Genomic DNA, 17,337 nt, shown 5'->3' with positions numbered 1-17,337 from the left:
ATTTTTTATTTGTCTAAAATCGTTTATAATTTTATTCGACATTTGTCCCAATGTTTTAACATTGGATATTCTTTGTAACTCGTTAGTACCATACCAGGGAGGGAGCTTCAGAATCAGCTAGTCCATATTGGTCCATATTGGCTGGCCTGAAAATTGGTTTGAAGAACAAAAGCTTATTCTTAAGACGGTCAATGTTAATTGTTACATATGGCTTAAATGACCTTAAAGTGATATTTGAAAGTTGCATTTTTATCTAGCATGAGCCCTAGATACTTAATTTCATCTGATTAATATATTAGAGCCCCTCTCATAGTGACAACATGTCTACTTGAAGGTTTCAAATAAATAACTTTTGGTGTATGTGGGAATATTATATATTGAGTTTTAGAAGCATCATCGTCATAGAAAGCATTTGTTCAAAACTGGCAAATAAAGTCTAGATAGTTTTTTTTTGTCAAATAATAATCAAAACTTAAGATTTGTATAAATTTTCCACATGAAATCTATCATGAAACATAATATGACGATTTTTTTTCGCATTTCTTATGGACCATGCTGTATAAGCTACATTGATGGGGAACAAAACCTACCAACTGCGACCAGCTTCTCGACAGGCTTCTGAACGGCGGTCTTTGAAAAGAGGTCTTCAGTTGCTGTTGTGATTTCCTCGCGATCGAACGCGGCTGCCAGGAATGGCTTCCACATTTACGGAAGGATTCCCAAGGCACCTTAGAGTGACATTGTGACTGCTTTCCCCATTGTAAAATATTGCCGACGGTGTAACGGTTCTTTTAATCTCTCCCATTTTTTTTGCCACTTTGGGGAACAGGAAGTACCCTCTTTTCTTGTTCTTGAAACGTTGGATGCTGGCGGCGTGAATATGTGCTTGATGACAACGTGGTTCGGTTCGGGATGATGAAATAATGCGCGCGCTATCAACCCTATAGGAGCCAACTTGGAAGAGGATCTAAAATTTAATTTTGGAAAATTAACTAATATAAAAAGTTGGACGTGTTTTTCGCGTTTGTGTTATGTGGAGCAGCAAAAACCTAGTTGGCGATAAAAAGGAGCTTATTCCGCTAAAACGAGCTTGTGCACTATGTGTGTTTTCTGGGGTTTTAACGTGAAACTGTGATTTGTTGTTGGATTACCCTTAGCTGGAACACACCTGACAGCGGAAACCCAAAAGTGAAGTTGTGAAAGAATTTGTTATGTACCAAAAAGTTGAGCATTAATTTGTGTGTTTTCATCCCGAGCGATGTAAGAAGCGGAAATAACGAAGCTGATCCCGTCGGCGGTGGATGAATCTTTTGCTCACATTCTCTTCATTGCATTGTTGAGCTGAGTTTTCCGGCAACCTCGTACGAGCGGCAGAAGGCTTAATTTAAAGGTAGTTGAGATAATTGTTAATATTTATAGAGCGAAAGTTGGGGAAATCTAGCAAAAATATGCAAGTAGCTGTTATGATGAGTTGTATTCCTCGAAAAAAGTACGGCTAGAACCAGACATTTTAGTTCTGGTTTATGCAAGCTGTTGGAATTTGTGAAGCAATATAACTCTGAAGCGTTTCGGAAACAGATGTATGATGAGTTTGTATTTCATCAGTAATAGTTATTATGCAGGAAACTAGTTGTAACTTGAAGGTAAGAATAAGGAAGAATAAGAATAAGGAAGGATATACTTAAAAGTTTGGTGATGTTTTACAGTTCTTAACTCAAACTTATCCAAAACAACATATGTGTGTTGATCTGACTTGTCATACAATGCCTTTTATTGTGTTATTTTGTTGATTAGATTTCAATGAAAGTGTAATGAAATACCAAACCCAAATCTCACCAACTGCTAGGAGTTTCGCACATACTCATTTAATTCTAAATGGTCGTGTGCTCGCAACGTTATACTCATAGATATAACTAGAGTTCCAATATCTTTTCTCAGGCATTCATGCTGTTTGACCAGCCCACTCGCTTCTTCAGCTAACTGTTCTCTTTATTATGAAATTACATACATTCGGTATGTAAGAGTGTACCACAATAATAGCGGCAAAAAGTCGTGACTCTTAACTTTGTATGAAATTTCATGAAGTAAATTGCGTATTTCAAGTAAATTTATGTTGAAATGAATTTTAGAAGTGTCAAAATATAATCCACAATCTTCACAATATCTAAAGAAATAAATAACCTTATATGTACGCCGCTAATATATATTGTCAACGTGCGAACACTGTCTAAACTACACTTTATTATGAATAAGGTCATAAGCATGCGATGAGTACGAAAGATTCTCTGTATGATGTTTGACTTTATGAGAAAATATCAAATTTTCTATACCACTGTTGCTCAGGCTGGCGTATACTGCGTGCCATATCAAGATTTTAATCAAGGATGCGGGCCACATGAAATAATCAAAATGTTTCTTACGAGATCCTGCTGATCCCTAGCTGGGTCAAGGAGTTTTCTAATTGGGTTCTGGAGTATCCTTACGGGCTCATATGTTTTATAGCGAAAATTTTCTGAGAATTTTCAGCATATTCTTGAAAATACTGAGCGAAATATGGGTATTCTTATCGGACATTAGGGGTTTCTTGTGGAATTGTTAGAATGTATAACTGGTTATTGTGAATGGATTTCTAGTTGTATTTTGCATATAGGGTGCCGGTGCCATTAGTGAACTACCTAAGCTATAAAAAATCATAACAAAATAACGAAAAGCCTTAACAGAGATCTTTTGGCGTAAACAGAAAGATTCCAACCTCTACTATATCCCTTTCGGGGCGAACCAGCACAATTGTGCTGTTCGGCACCCATGACATTGAATGATTCTTCAAGCTAATAAATCATTGTTTTACCAAACTTTTTTGATTTCGATTATTGAATTATCATTGATACTTGTAATTAAGGGCAAAAACTTTTGTTTACATTGTGTTTAGAAAACACCAGCTCAGGGTAAACAAAATGTAAACAAACATCGTAAGAATTGAAAAAGTTTTATCTGTCGCAACTTTTCAACTATTCGTTTTTTCTAGGTATGCACAGATACTAATCGAGAGTGAAAGAGTCATTCTTTGAAATGGTGAAGACCAAATGTGAATTGATTCACACAGCAAAAATTTCTGGAGGAACAAAGTGGGACCAGCACAATTGTGCTGGTGCCGGCCCTTACCCGGTCGATGTTCGTTGTGGACTACCAATTTTCATTTTCAGTATTTTGATCAAGTTAAGTGGTTGAATCTGGTTCTAATGTCCACAATAGTGCATAATATAGTATTGGAACATGAATGAGTGATTACATACGAACCATAAAAATTACGTACCGAACAAAAACTATGTAACAGAAAACCGTAGCTTTGGTTTGAAACTTTTTTTTATAAATCCATATTTGAAATAGATTGGGAATCACATTTATTGTTTTAAATCGCCTATAGCAAAGTTTAAGAAGCAGTAAAATTTTTGGGGATCGTTCAAAAATTACGTCTATCATTTAGGGGAGTGGGGGTGTACGAAAGTGTGACAGTGCATGTACTAGGGGCTTGGGAAAAAGCGTGATAGTGAGCATAAGAAGGATTTAGATAGACTTAAAAACAATGGACGTAATATTTGAATGTCCCTTTGCTTTGATAATCTGTCAATACCATGTTGAATCGATAATCCATTTTGGTGTTCTACAATGCATGCTGGTTCAATATCTGCTATAATGTTTATGAAGTTGGACAACTGGAGCTTAAAACCTTTACTTACTATTTGCTTCTGAACTGCAGAGTCTTTTAAATGGCATACTATTGATGTATGCAGCCCATGCTGGTATTACTTGCAAAAATATTGTTTATTATGTTGATCTACGAAATGCGTTTTAAACTGGCAAACTTTAAGCTCAACTTAAAGTTGAAAACCGAAATACTCAACTAAACTATAAAGCAATGTATGAAGTTCTGGAGCCTAGATTATTGTTGAGACTGATATATTAAAAATTGAAATCTGCACTTAATCGAAATCCGCCTCAGGCGGTAAAGATAAATAAAAAACAACCAAATCTGGACTTCATTGTCGTGCGTATAGTGTTGCAAAGTAACTAGCTGCATCGATCAAAGAAGTGTGGGCTAAATTCCCGCTTCAGCTCGTTTTTTTGTCAGGAACTGTGCCATTTGGCGTTGCATGCTAGTGCTTTTTTAAGCTATCCGTCTTAGTTCTTTCATTCCTACCAAGTACTTAAAACTAATATTATAATGACGTAAATTCAATTTCAAGCAAAATACTCGATGTAAAAAATAAAGTAAAGTAAATTTGATATTTGAGGCTAGGTAGTCATAATAGTAAACTCTGCAAGACCATGCTGAGGGTCGTAGGTTAGAGTCTAGCCGGTCGAGGATCTTTTCGTAAAGGAAATTTTCTCGACTTCCCTGAGCGTAGAGTATGATCGTACCTGTCACTCGATATACACATGCAAAATTGGTCGATTGACAAAGAGAGCTGTCAGTTAATAACTGTGGAAGTTCTCATGAGTAGTTGAGAAGCAGGCTTCTATAACGTCAGAAAGAAGAAGAAATTTGATGGTAATTATTTGCGCTTAAAAATGCGTTTTGGTAATCAACGTCCAAGCTGTCGGGCAAGGGTCCAACTGTCACTAAAAAAATAAACTTACGTTTCGAGTCTAGTACATGACACATGAGGTCAAATTACGCGTATCTGTCAAAAGATACAAACTCTAGTGGAATTAAATGGTACAGTACTAAATTTGGTTTTCATTTATTTATAAGTATTCCACTAAACAATTCGAAGCTTTATAATTGTTTTCAATTTTAATTTTGATTCCATAAATTATTTTTGAGAAAAAAATCTCATACAATTTTTGAGGATATAAACTAACATAGCAAAACCAAGATGGTTTGGCGAAGACAATAAGTTTTCACACATGTATGTTTACCCATTTTTCTATGACGCACACTGGGGCAGATCGCTGTTTTCGACGGCCAAAACCTCTAGTACTCTAGATATGCACCCTAGAGGTTTGGTGTCTTCGACAAAGTGTTTTGGGATAACTTGTACTATATTTCGACACATTCAGATTTGATCTAGATAAGTGAAAACTGATCTAGATCAGTTTAATCTTTTGATAAGAGCGTCCTAGCAATAAACTTTCTTCTGCAAAGTTGTTCAATGAGGCATTTTTGACATTTCTTCGGAAGACACTTACACTCTATCACTGACGTGGATTACGATATATGACAATTTAGTAAAAACAGTCAAAAAATCGATTTTGACCATTTTTTCATACAAAAAAATATTTAAAACATATTTTGTCATCAAGTATCAAAGGCTTAACTATAACAAATTAAATTTACATCATTTACTAGCAAAATTTTCAGATTTAATTATGTTTTTGATAAAAACAGTCTAAAAATAGTGTTTTACAAAATCCAGGATAACTCATGAAGCGGCAGATGGCGGCAGCTAATTTTTTGTATACGACTAGTCAAGAACATAAGTTTCATTGTCCCGAAGAAAGAAAAGTGGGGCCACGTGGGGCTTTTTTGTTGTTGTGGTTTGAAAATTTGATGAAAATATGTTAAAAAATGCTTATATTTGTGAAACTTTTCATGAATTCATATTTCTCAAATGTATTTCTGAAACATATTGCATGTTGACAAGGTGTTTTGAAGAAGTCATCTGTAAACTGGTATTCTAATAAACTTTTAAACGGAATTCAAGATAATTTGTCCCATATGTGTATCTATCTATCTATCTATCCTTTGATTTTTATTAGAGTAATAGTATTGTGTTTAATAAAAGCCATATTATACGATACCAGTTTGGTGATGACTTTTTCAAATCACTTAGTCAACATGCAATATGTTTTAGAAATACATTTGAAAAATATAAATTCATGAAAAGTTTCTCAAATATAAGCATTTTTAAACATATTTTCAAAAAATTTTCAAACCACAACAACAAAGAAGCCCCACGTGGCCCCACTTTTCTTTCTTCGGGACAATTAAACTTATGTTCTTGACTAGTCGTATACAAAAAATTAGCTGCCGCCATCTGCCACTTCATGAGTTATTCTGGATTTTGAAAAACACTATTTTTAGACTGTTTTTATCAAAAACATAATTAAATCTGAAAATTTTGCTAGTGAATGATGTAAATTTACTTTGTTATAGATAAGCCTTTGATACTTGATGACAAAATATTTTTTAACAATTTTTTTGATTGAAAAAATGGTCAAAATCGATTTTATGACTGTTTTTACTAAATTGTCATATATCGTAATCCACGTCAGTGATAGAGTGTAAGTGTCTTCCGAAGAAATGTCAAAAATGCCTCAAGGAACAACTTTGCAGAAGAAAGTTTTTTGCTAGGACGCTCCTATCAAAAGATAAAACTGATCTAGATCAGATGTCACTTATCTAGATTAAATCTGAATGTGTCAAAATATAGTAAAAGTTATTCCAAAACACTTTGTCGAAGGCACCAAACCTCTAGGGTGCATAACTAGAGTACTAGAGGTTTTGGCCGTCGAAAACAGCGATCTGCCCCATTGTGTGACGTAGACTAGTTCTTGATTTAAAGCGATAAACGTTATCGTCACCTAATGCTTTGAATCTTATAGAGAATAAGAAGTATTTTCATATCTCGTACATTGTTTTCGATCAATTAAAAAAATCATATATATTAATCACATGTAATTAAGGTATTTTTTTAAAATTTTGATGCAAATAAAAAAACAAAATTATTTCTGAATTTTTGGGTCACCCTATTCCACGAAAGAGCACCCTAATGACGAAATAAAAAATACGGGTCCAAAATTTTTCAAAAAGGTATGACTGGAACAATTTAAAAAGAAAATAAAACAAAATATTTGTTTGTTTTTTCGAACATCGACCGCCTTGGGGACGGACCAGCACAATTGTGCTGGTCTGAATTTGACCCTAAAAAGTTCATAGATTGATAGAATAGCCAAAATAAAGAAAGTTTTGTTCTACGAGATGATGAGTTTATAAGGTAAATTTTGAAATAATCACTCAAATATGGTCCGTCCCGAAAGGGATATGGGAAAAATATAAAAAGAGTGATAAAACTAATTTTTTAACATGAAATCGCTTGAGTCACTATTGGTACACGTGTTCCAGTAGTTGCGCTAGTGCTCCAGTAGTAGACGTTCGGGAATGATACAAGGAATTTTAAACAAAATGGTAAATTTTTACACAGGTTTGACATTTTTCCCTTAGAACGGCAACTTATATCTTTCGAATGAAGCATAAAGATCATCTCTGGAGCTTTTCTTCATTTTTATACATCCATTTTTAAAACTACTTCCACCCGTTGATCCACTACAGGAACACGACGGCTATTACTGGTGCAAGGGAGCCAATTTTTTGCATAAACTTAATTATTTATATGACTTTTTGATAAAATAAAAAGCTGAAATTTGGCAAATCGACTAAACTAGAGACGATCTAACCACCAAAAATAGCACATGTCCTTTTTATCGAAAAATGTACGTTTTATTCCATAGTCCAATCTACTGGTACATTACAACCATTGGTACCGGCACCCTATCCGGCAAAATCTTGAGGATTCCTAATATGTTTCCAGCGGAATTTGGAGATTGCTAGTGGTAGTCTGGGAAGTCCTTATGAACTTTTGTGGATTACCATCCGAGACGATTAAATTTTCAGCAATATTGCAGCGTGATATTAAGATTCTAAGCGATTTTCTAGCAAGCTTTTGGATAGATGTCAATTCCTATATGACTTGAGCATTCTAAGCAAGATGCTGAAGATTCCTAGTAAGCTGCTATTTCCGTGGATCCTTAACGAACACCTGAAGACTCTTGTAAGGCTCTCAGAGTTTTATTTCAGTCGACTTCATAAAGTTGATTTATAACACACAAGCTCAACTTCTAAAACTCAATTGAAAATCATTACAAACTGAAGTGATGAGAAGCTTATATGTGTATTCTGTGGAATAATTAAAAGGTGCTCATGCAGCTTGCGGACCACTTATTGAGCATCACTGTTCTATAGCAGTTTAGTTTAATGTTTACCAATTTAGTTTAATATCAGGGCTGATAGTGGTCAGACAGCAACATAATAGTGACTTTAGTGACCAAAATGATCGAAACAAAAAGTATTAGCCATAAAAATGACGAGAAATGAAAATACGTTCTTTTTGCATATTAACCAATCAATATAGTGGGTGAGTTTAGGATGTACAGAACTGCAGAAATGGTCAAAAAGATGACGCATTTGGTATTTCTTTTTTTGCCTTCTATTTTTTCTACGAGCCGAATATTAGTTTGATATATATTAGCTTGGTATTGATTACTATTTTCTGATTTCAGTCAAAAAGAAAAACTCGTAATATATCAAATACATGAAGTCCGAAAAATAAACTAGAGATAAAATTTTTAGCGCAATTCCTATTTATAAGCAGTTTACTGCCAAAAATGCATTGAAGATTTTGAAATCGAGGTTTAAAACGAATTACTTGAAGCATTTCTTAACAAATCTGGGGAATCATCGACGTTTTTGATTGTTGATCACATTGTGGCGAAAATCGTGAATGATTTTTTTTTTTTTTTCTATCTTTATTAACGAGATTTTTAGCCCTGGGCTAGTTCATCTCGGGACCAACGGCTTTACTTCCCTTCCGAAGGAAGTCGTCACTACAACTTTTTTGTCAGTGACTATCTCGGGGATGGGATTCGATCCCAGGTCCTCGGCGTGAGAGGCGTGTGTTCTAACCACTACACCAGGTCCGTCCCCCAATCGTGAATGAATTTTGGGGGACGAAAATTCATTCACGATTGGGGGACGGACCTGGTGTAGTGGTTAGAACACACGCCTCTCACGCCGAGGACCTGGGATCGAATCCCATCCCCGAGATAGTCACTGACAAAAAAGTTGTAGTGACGACTTCCTTCGGAAGGGAAGTAAAGCCGTTGGTCCCGAGATGAACTAGCCCAGGGCTAAAAATCTCGTTAATAAAGATAGAAAAAAAAAAAAAATCATTCACGATTTTCGCCACAATGTGATCAACAATCAAAAACGTCGATGATTCCGTGAATGAATTTTTCCTGGCAGAATTCAAAAACCAGCAAAATATAGAAAATCAGGATATATTTGTGGCGAAATTGATGTAATATTAAATCCATTCTTCTGAATAAACAATAACTCCAGAAGACAATTCATTATTGACGAACTCGAGATAAACCGAAATAGTTGAATATTGCGCATAAGTAATTAGAAAACGATAATAAATTTTCGAGTTGTTCAGTGGAATACTTACAAACAAATGAAAACCGAATTTAGTGCTATACCATTTCCTTTGACAGATACGCGTATTTTGATCCCAGATCTGAGGCCCTGAAAGTCACTAATTGTGCATTGATACATTATAAAGCAAACAATAAACAATATGCATCGCATATTTGTAACTTCATGAACACATGGATTTGATGTTAGCGTTAGCGTAGTTACGGTATACTTCGTAGATTGAATACTAGCAATATTCATGTTTGTATTTGATAATCTCATCTAGACTGCCTTCAGAAACAAGGTTCGGGAGTAAACCTTGATTCAATCGTAAACAAGACAACCAGAAGCATGAATATCGCTATTCCCGGCCACGCCCATCTTTACCGTGACTAGGAATAGGGGGAGGAAATGTTGATCTAGCACTTACTTAGTGAGAGGCCACCGACTCAGCGCCACCCTCATAAGTGCTATGGAAGTGGAGAATGGGAGGGTTAAAAGGTCATAGGATTCACCTGAAAAGCTAGCGATGGACCCAAAGCATTCTGGTTGAAATATTTTTAAATTTAAGCTTTTGAATGCCGGCAATCAAAAGATGGAAGATTAGTTTTATTTTATTAATTTTCATTCTCGTAAGTCTTTCGCGTAATGTTTATGTACAACTCAGTAAACAATAAAAATTTTAGGTAAGGTTTTCCGCTCATCAACAAACAAAGAGCAGAACCGATCCTTCCAGAGTCATCGAACCAACGAAAAAAAAAAGAAAAGAACGGGGAACAAAAATTAATAAAAAAACACGCTTTCAACACGACCGAGGTATAATAGTTACACAAACGTTAGAAGTTATCTGTTTGTTATTTCCAAAGCATAAACTATCTATTTTGGGTCATCGCGTCGAGAAAAAAAAAATCGTGTTCTAACTTGCAAATAAAGTGATATGTACTAATTTGAAAAAAAAACCGCTTCAATATAAATTACTACCTCATAGAGCCGTGTGGAACGAACGCGCCGATTGGGAACAAAATGCGTAGTAATTAGAACAAACTCACCAAATCTCCCAATCCAATTTTGGGCAATGTCTGCTTCTAGTACTTTTCGGGACGTGAGGCCACACGTAAAACTGTTGTTCACTCACTTCATCATTCGCTTCACTTTTCTCCCATCAAATATCCGTCACCTGTTCAAACGTCAAACACCCATAGTTTTTTGTTCACAAAAGTACAACAACTCGAGCTTAAAAATTCCATGAAAATCTAAAAAAAAACTGGTCACTTCAAATCTCATTATAGGGGTGGTAGGTCATTTGGCATAAAGTAGTTTGGCATAAAGTTGCTAGGCATAATGGTCGTTTGGCATAATAGTCGTTTGGTATAATGAGTCTGAAACCAAGAATGTCTTAAGGTGACATTCATTTTTACGTTTCTATTGAATCTTTCTGATGACACCAAGCATGTTTTGGAGTCAATTGACACAAAATGACACTATTCAACAATCATATGCTCTTGTATAAACTAAAGCATATTAAGAAAGTTATTGCCAATATTATTTTATTATTTACCCAGAAATTACCCTTCTTTCAAATATGAATTCTTCTTTTGAGTTTTACTATTGGAATAAATATTTGCACTGAAGGTTTTGATAAATTTACCCTTCTCTTAAAGATTTGCGTTCGGCGTTCCACATTAACACCATCTGCCGGTCTTTCGAGCTAAATTTTTAAACATTTCATTATTTCATTCATAACATTGATCAGTTCAATTTATCAGCGAAAAGAGACATTGATTACTGCAGTTACTTCGATGGGTTGTGCTACTTTTCCCCGAATGTCGTTTCCCCGAACGCCAGTTCCCCGAATATTCCATTGCCCTGATTAGCCCATTTCCCCGAAAAGTTTTAGCACTCATAATTGTTGTAACTTCATAACTTTCAGAGTGGTGAACGAACTGACCATCTAATATGCAACCTTCTTTATTTAACTGGCGGTTCCTTCGAGTTCTACCGTCCTTAGCATTTTTGCCAACATGTGTATAGACGAAAATGACAGAATACCTCCTTCTCTTGATTGCTTATCGTTCTTGCTCGTTCAATATCCAGCCACTGAAGACTATTATAGCACCTGATCGTAATTGTTGATGTATTTTCGTTTTATTATGCCGCAATATTTTTTGGCGTCCAATCTTCTATTGGTTTAATCATAAATTTTACTTTCTTTTAAACATAGGCTGTTCTTTATACTTACACTGTTTTAAATTTTATTGTTTAGTAAAGCGTAAAGCTTAATGTTAACCATTTTTATATGTTGCAGTTTTATCGATTCTTGCAAGACGTGCTGTTATTATGATAATTACTTTAGAACCTGCCAATATTCAACATATTATTTTTATAAACGCATGATCTCCTTTCGAGATATTCAAAATATATCTCAATTACAAATTTTCCCTTTTTCGATAATAAACCTTGTTTTTGATGTACACTTCCAAAATTTAAATTTAAATTGCCTTTTTTTTGCATTATGCTGCAATAATAGATCTTTGGATTAGAGCTTTCAATAAGTTTTAAAATAATTCTCCCTTCTTTTACCAAGTAAATTTCATCAAGTGTTACGTCCAAACTGGGACAGAGCTTGATCTGCAGCGAAATATTTTATAAGCGTTCCCTTCATTAATAACTGCAAATTTTCTGTGCCAATTTACTATTTCCAAATATGTATATCGCAACAAGCTCAAAGATACTCTATGTTCTGGGATGTAGAGATCTTCCATCCGAAAAGATTTTCCATCAGACCCGTCACGAGTTTTATTTAGTAATGCTCTCTAATGTCACAACAAACGAACGAACACCACGCTTTTTGAGAACCTACTAAAAATCTCCATGGGCTCGGTGGTGTTGATCTCGGTATAAGCTTCAAAAATGCCGATATTCATTCTAAGTCAATCATTATGCCAAACGGCCATTATGTCGAATGACCATTATGCCAAACGGCCATTATGCCAAATTACCATTATGCCAAACGACCTTATGCCAAACGACCTTATGCCAAACGGGGTACAATCCATTATAGGAACGTGTTTTTGTGTATTTTATTATAGTTGACCATAGTCGTGGAAAAAAAAACAGTATCAAGGGTTAATCAGTGAAAAAATTCTAAAGTTTATTTGTTGGAGTTTCTGAAATGATTTCTAGCTTAATTAGTACTTGGTTTTGAAATCTTGGATGACAAACTCTTTGATTTTTTTTTTTGTGATTCCGTCTCTGGTGTATCTTCCGGAAATTTTTTAAGAGGTTCTTTTAGCAGGCAGGTTTAAGATTAGTTCTATTGCTGCAGATTACTGCAAAAAGTGGGTTTCGCAGCCGTGCGGTTAGTGCCTATTTGTATAAAGTGTACGGATTTTGAGCCTGTATGGATTTAGGCCCCCTCTGTTATTTCTTTCAGATTATAAAAGCAATTACTGGAGTTATATCAAACGGACATTCTAAAATACTAAATTAGTGTTAAACTTGCATATAATCACATCTCATACATCCAACCGAGATATTTTCACGGTTCCGTAGTTGATTCTAATATAATATCATCAGTTATACCCTCCCACCTGTTTAACCCACCCCACCTTACATTCTTCTGTGTGCTTTGCTCTTTCTCTCATTCTTCTTTGCTCTTTGTTCCATTCTACTAGCATAGGAATCCTCCCCAGCTATTCATGTGCTTATTCGGGTTCATAGTAATCAGTCAGCGTAACCTATTCAAGGGCCAAAAATCGCATGCATAAATTATATTTCGTCAAATATCATCTAAAGGGGTGGAGATATCGCAATTTTGAGGTGATTTTTTGCCCTTAAGGGTCCTAAAATCACCAAAATAAGCTGAAAAGCATACCAAAATTTTCCAGAGTTCACTAAAATGGGAAAACTGCACATACGCCCTTTGCGCCACCTCTAAACCTTCACCAAAAATTCTCATTTTTTCACAGGATGTTATTTTGAAACCGATGATCATTTTCCACTTTGTAAATCCTGACTACGGAAGATTTTTGGAAATAAGCCCCACCCTACTGTTGCATGCTGTTTGAGTTTGAAAAGCTGCCCTAAAAACCCTAAATTATATTATCATCAAATCACGAAAATCGAAACTTTAGTGCCTTTTTTGAAAATAGTCACTAAAAAGTAACTCACTACCAACCCTGTAATGTACCGGAAATATCGATTTTTCAGCGATCATTTAAAACATCAACAATAAAAATCAATTATTGTACTTTTTGCCAGCATTTGTATGAAATGTGCGGCATTGGAAGAATTATACAATAGGGTCCTAAATTGTTTTTTTTTTTTTTAATGAAGAGAGAGCAAGTACTTGCTTCTTCTTTGGCAAATTTTCCCACTTAAATAACGGCCTTATCATATTTTAAACATCAATGTTATGAATGAATCTAAATTTGAACATTGCCTATTTTGATCATGTTTGATCAAAAGTCAAAAAAAAAAAATGCCACCGGGGTTCAACTTTGCAACTCTGGGGTTGTTCCTACATGACATTTTGGAAGGGACACGGAAAACAAAATACACCCAAAATTTGAGTTTAAACCAAGGGCTGTGACAAAATCTCAAAAAAGGGAAAAAATGTTTTTAAGCGAACGAAAAATATTTGAAAATTGATTAAGCATGTGTTTATGGTCTAAACATAAGCGTTTTGGTACTAATATTGGGACAGGACTTCAGGACACTGTTTTGTAAACCAAAAGTAAAAACTTGCTTTTTATTCAAAAAGCGTTATTAGGTACTGAGGAATCATCTGAGGTTATTCTGGTTGACTACGTCAATGTATTGTTGAGCTAGTCATACGTTGCTTGCCAACTTTCCCTGATAAATAGTTTATAAAATGGTACAAACTGTTTTATAAAAAACACTTCGATTGGGCAGTACAGTATCTTATTTGAATTTAATGAACATAGAAAATAGTTTTTCTTCTTAAATCTAGCGTCAAATTTGAGAAAAAATGGTAAGGCGGAAAAGTATGTTTTTGTTTAAGTAAAGCATTTTATATCGAATGGCTAACTCCAATCAAGAGGGCAAACATAAAAAGCTGAAATCTTTGCTGTACACAATAATTGAAATATTTTCCGAAACCGATTCATGAGGATTCCGCATTTCGCGTAGACCTCGACTAAGTAAGCCACTAAGTATACAATAAATTTTACCTAATTTTATCTGGACTATAATTTGGGAGGGGTCGAACTTTTATACCCGATACGGCAATTTTTTAACCAAAAATGTCAACTCCTACAAAAATACTTGGTGAGATTTGGGTGAATATCAACTAAGATAGAGATTTGAAATGAGGTCGGCGTGAAGCTGACCTGCTGTTCAAATGACTCAAACAAAAGACGCAATGATATTTATAAAACTATACAAATTTTAATGGTATTCAAAAATGTTGCCAAAAACGTATTTACTTTGTTTCTAAAATCTGGAAGTGCCAATAACTGAGCATGCCAAAAACGGAATTCAAATGTAATTAAACATTCTGCATGCCTTTGTGCAAATGTTTCCTGAACAACTTCAGTGTACTGTTAGGAGATAGAAGTTATTCAACATAAAATCATGAATGTCTTTGAATTTATTTAGTTTTTGGTACAACGCTGTTTTTTCCAGTGGTGTCAAATAATTTTGTCTCATGTCTAGTGTTAGTAGTGTCGAAATGTTAAGCGTGCATGACATTCCACCTTCACCAGATTCAGAACAATCACATAGTTAAAGTAAAAAAAAAATGTAAAAACGCACATCACAGTTCATTAAAATAAGATTAAAAGATAACTGACAGAGCACGAGTCAATCTCTTTTTTATTTTCAATCGAGTCCATTATGCGTTCCCTCTTTGAAAACATCACCCAATATCACCCATGAAAGCTATTAACAGCTCGGTTACCCTATCTCACCGGCGAAGGAAGCGTGATAAAATTAACAATGGCACGAAACCAAATCGATTGTTCTTCCCCGGCAGCCCCATCAGCGTTTTGGGATAAAATTTTCCTCTGTGCGTGGATCCCTTCAAGCGAAAGATTTTTTTATCGATTGGTCTAGAAGCCACCTAGATCAAATTGTTACAAAATTTTGAATCAGATATCGTGGAACCCTCTGCTGATGTTCGCCGATTTTGGGATGCGTCATGATTCTCCGAGGCAACCCATATTGAATTGAATCATTTTTGTGGATTGTATCGTACCAAACTATGCGACGCATGTTTGCATAGTCGAGTGCCAATATGATCACTATGCATGTTTCCATTGCTTTGATTTTTCCTAATCTTATACTCGTTGTACGTGGTTTTTTTTTTCGAAAATACTTGAGTTTTCAAAACATTCAAACAAACATGCCAATACATTTTCATAATCATAAAGTCATGCGGCTTGTACATAAACATTCTTTTGTCTGTGTTTGTTCGGATAGTTCAATGCAAAAACCAGGTACATATGACAGTGACTAAATGTTTACGTTAATTAATGCATTCAATCGTTCAAAAATAATAATAAAACACACGCAGAAAACCGCATTTTTCTATCAATAATAGTGCTGGTGGTTACGAAGACTATGCGAACTTAGGCAATATAGGTGAATGTTTTTGGTAATGGTTTAGTGCACAACTCTCAGCACTACTGAATTGAAAACCAGCAGCCCAAAACGCTCAGATATAGATAGAATCGCTATGAACATGAAATCTTGTCGTCGTTTGACTTTAAATTAAATCATATCCCCGGATCTGAGTGAGATTCAAATATGTTTAGACATAATCCGCAAGAACGTAGAGAAAGGGAGCGGAACGCGGTGCAAAATTGAAGCGATAACGGTATTATGATTTTTTATTGTTTTATCCTGGCTGGTTTCACATTTTCACCGTTGATGGTGGAACGAGGAAGACCCATAGGAATAAAGCTTTTATTGGGTTTACTCCGAGGCAATTTTCACCTCAATTAGGGAAGCATATGAAGTGCTTGAAATTAGTTTATCGTGAAATTGAAGTTGAAAATTAGGACTTATATTTTTTTTTGGAATGGAGGTGAATGACTTGACATTTAAAAAAAAAAGGCAATTTACGTCGTCATTATAATAAAACGATGTCTGAATCATATGCACTGATAATGAAAAGTACCCGGAGCATTTGTCTCACATATTAACTCGTATTTTCTCAAAAAGTTCCACAACGCATAATGCATAATCTCTACGGTTGAAAAGGGGGAGAAAGATGCGATCCCTAAGGGAAAAATCAAACAAGCAAGCTTAAGGAGAAATCTTCCATTTTTGCAAGTTTGAGGAAAATATATCCAAATATTCAAAAACTTTTCTGCAATCTAATACAGATGAAAAGCAAAGTTTTGTCATAAAGCGGAGAGGCCTGTGTCATCCGCATACAAATATTTCATTTTGAGGTAAGTCAGATGTAAATCTATTATATAATATTGATACCAAAATCCTGCCTATATATCATTTTATATACAGCTGATAGACAACACTTGCACTTTCTCACTGCTCTTTGTTAGTTTTTGGTAAACTTATGATTCTCAAGCCATTTCAACGCTTTAAACTTGAATTGGTAAATTACCTATTTGTCATATTGTCCACCCATTTATTTAACTGTCAATTTTGTAGTTACCTAACAGGAAAAAATTGCCTACATTCTGATTGAAGAAACTTTGTTTCTATGTAGTTTCGTTCTTAAGAAATTTTATTTATGAACTAATAAATTTGTAAATATATGGTTCAAACAACTCATCCTAGCAATATTTGATCATGTTTTATGAACGAAAAAAGAGCGTATTGAAAAATATTGTAGGATTGGATCTTATTGATCGCTATTTTCAAATAAACTTTGTTTGAAAGCTGGAATAGCTAATCGGGTTTTCATTATTTGTTTTCATAAACAGTGAAAAATGTCCTGGGAAACTGATTCCATTTCAAAAATTTCATATTTTTGAGATGATTTGAATCCGGTTCGACAAGTCATGATGAGTCTTGAGTCATGATTTTTAAACAAAAAGGCATGTATGGCAAATCTTTGCATTTTTTACAAAATTGACCATAGATCAGGAACTAAA

At 34.8% G+C, this 17,337-nt stretch overlaps 1 protein-coding gene across 2 annotated transcripts in view; it reads left to right on the top strand.

Moving 5' to 3' along the window:
* The first annotated feature begins 661 nt into the window (after positions 1-661).
* LOC110678752 (gamma-aminobutyric acid receptor alpha-like) overlaps positions 662-17,337 on the top strand; it is a 182,661-nt gene continuing 165,985 nt past the window's right edge. For both annotated transcript variants that reach the window (XM_021852041.1, XM_021852040.1), the window contains exon 1: positions 662-1,390. The gene's annotated coding sequence lies outside the window, so the exon portion shown is untranslated. The remainder of the gene's footprint in view (positions 1,391-17,337) is intronic.

This window comes from Aedes aegypti, chromosome 3, assembly GCF_002204515.2.
Source record: "Aedes aegypti strain LVP_AGWG chromosome 3, AaegL5.0 Primary Assembly, whole genome shotgun sequence".
Classification (NCBI taxonomy): domain Eukaryota; kingdom Metazoa; phylum Arthropoda; class Insecta; order Diptera; family Culicidae; genus Aedes; species Aedes aegypti.
This window is presented reverse-complemented; position numbering and strand designations above follow the sequence as displayed.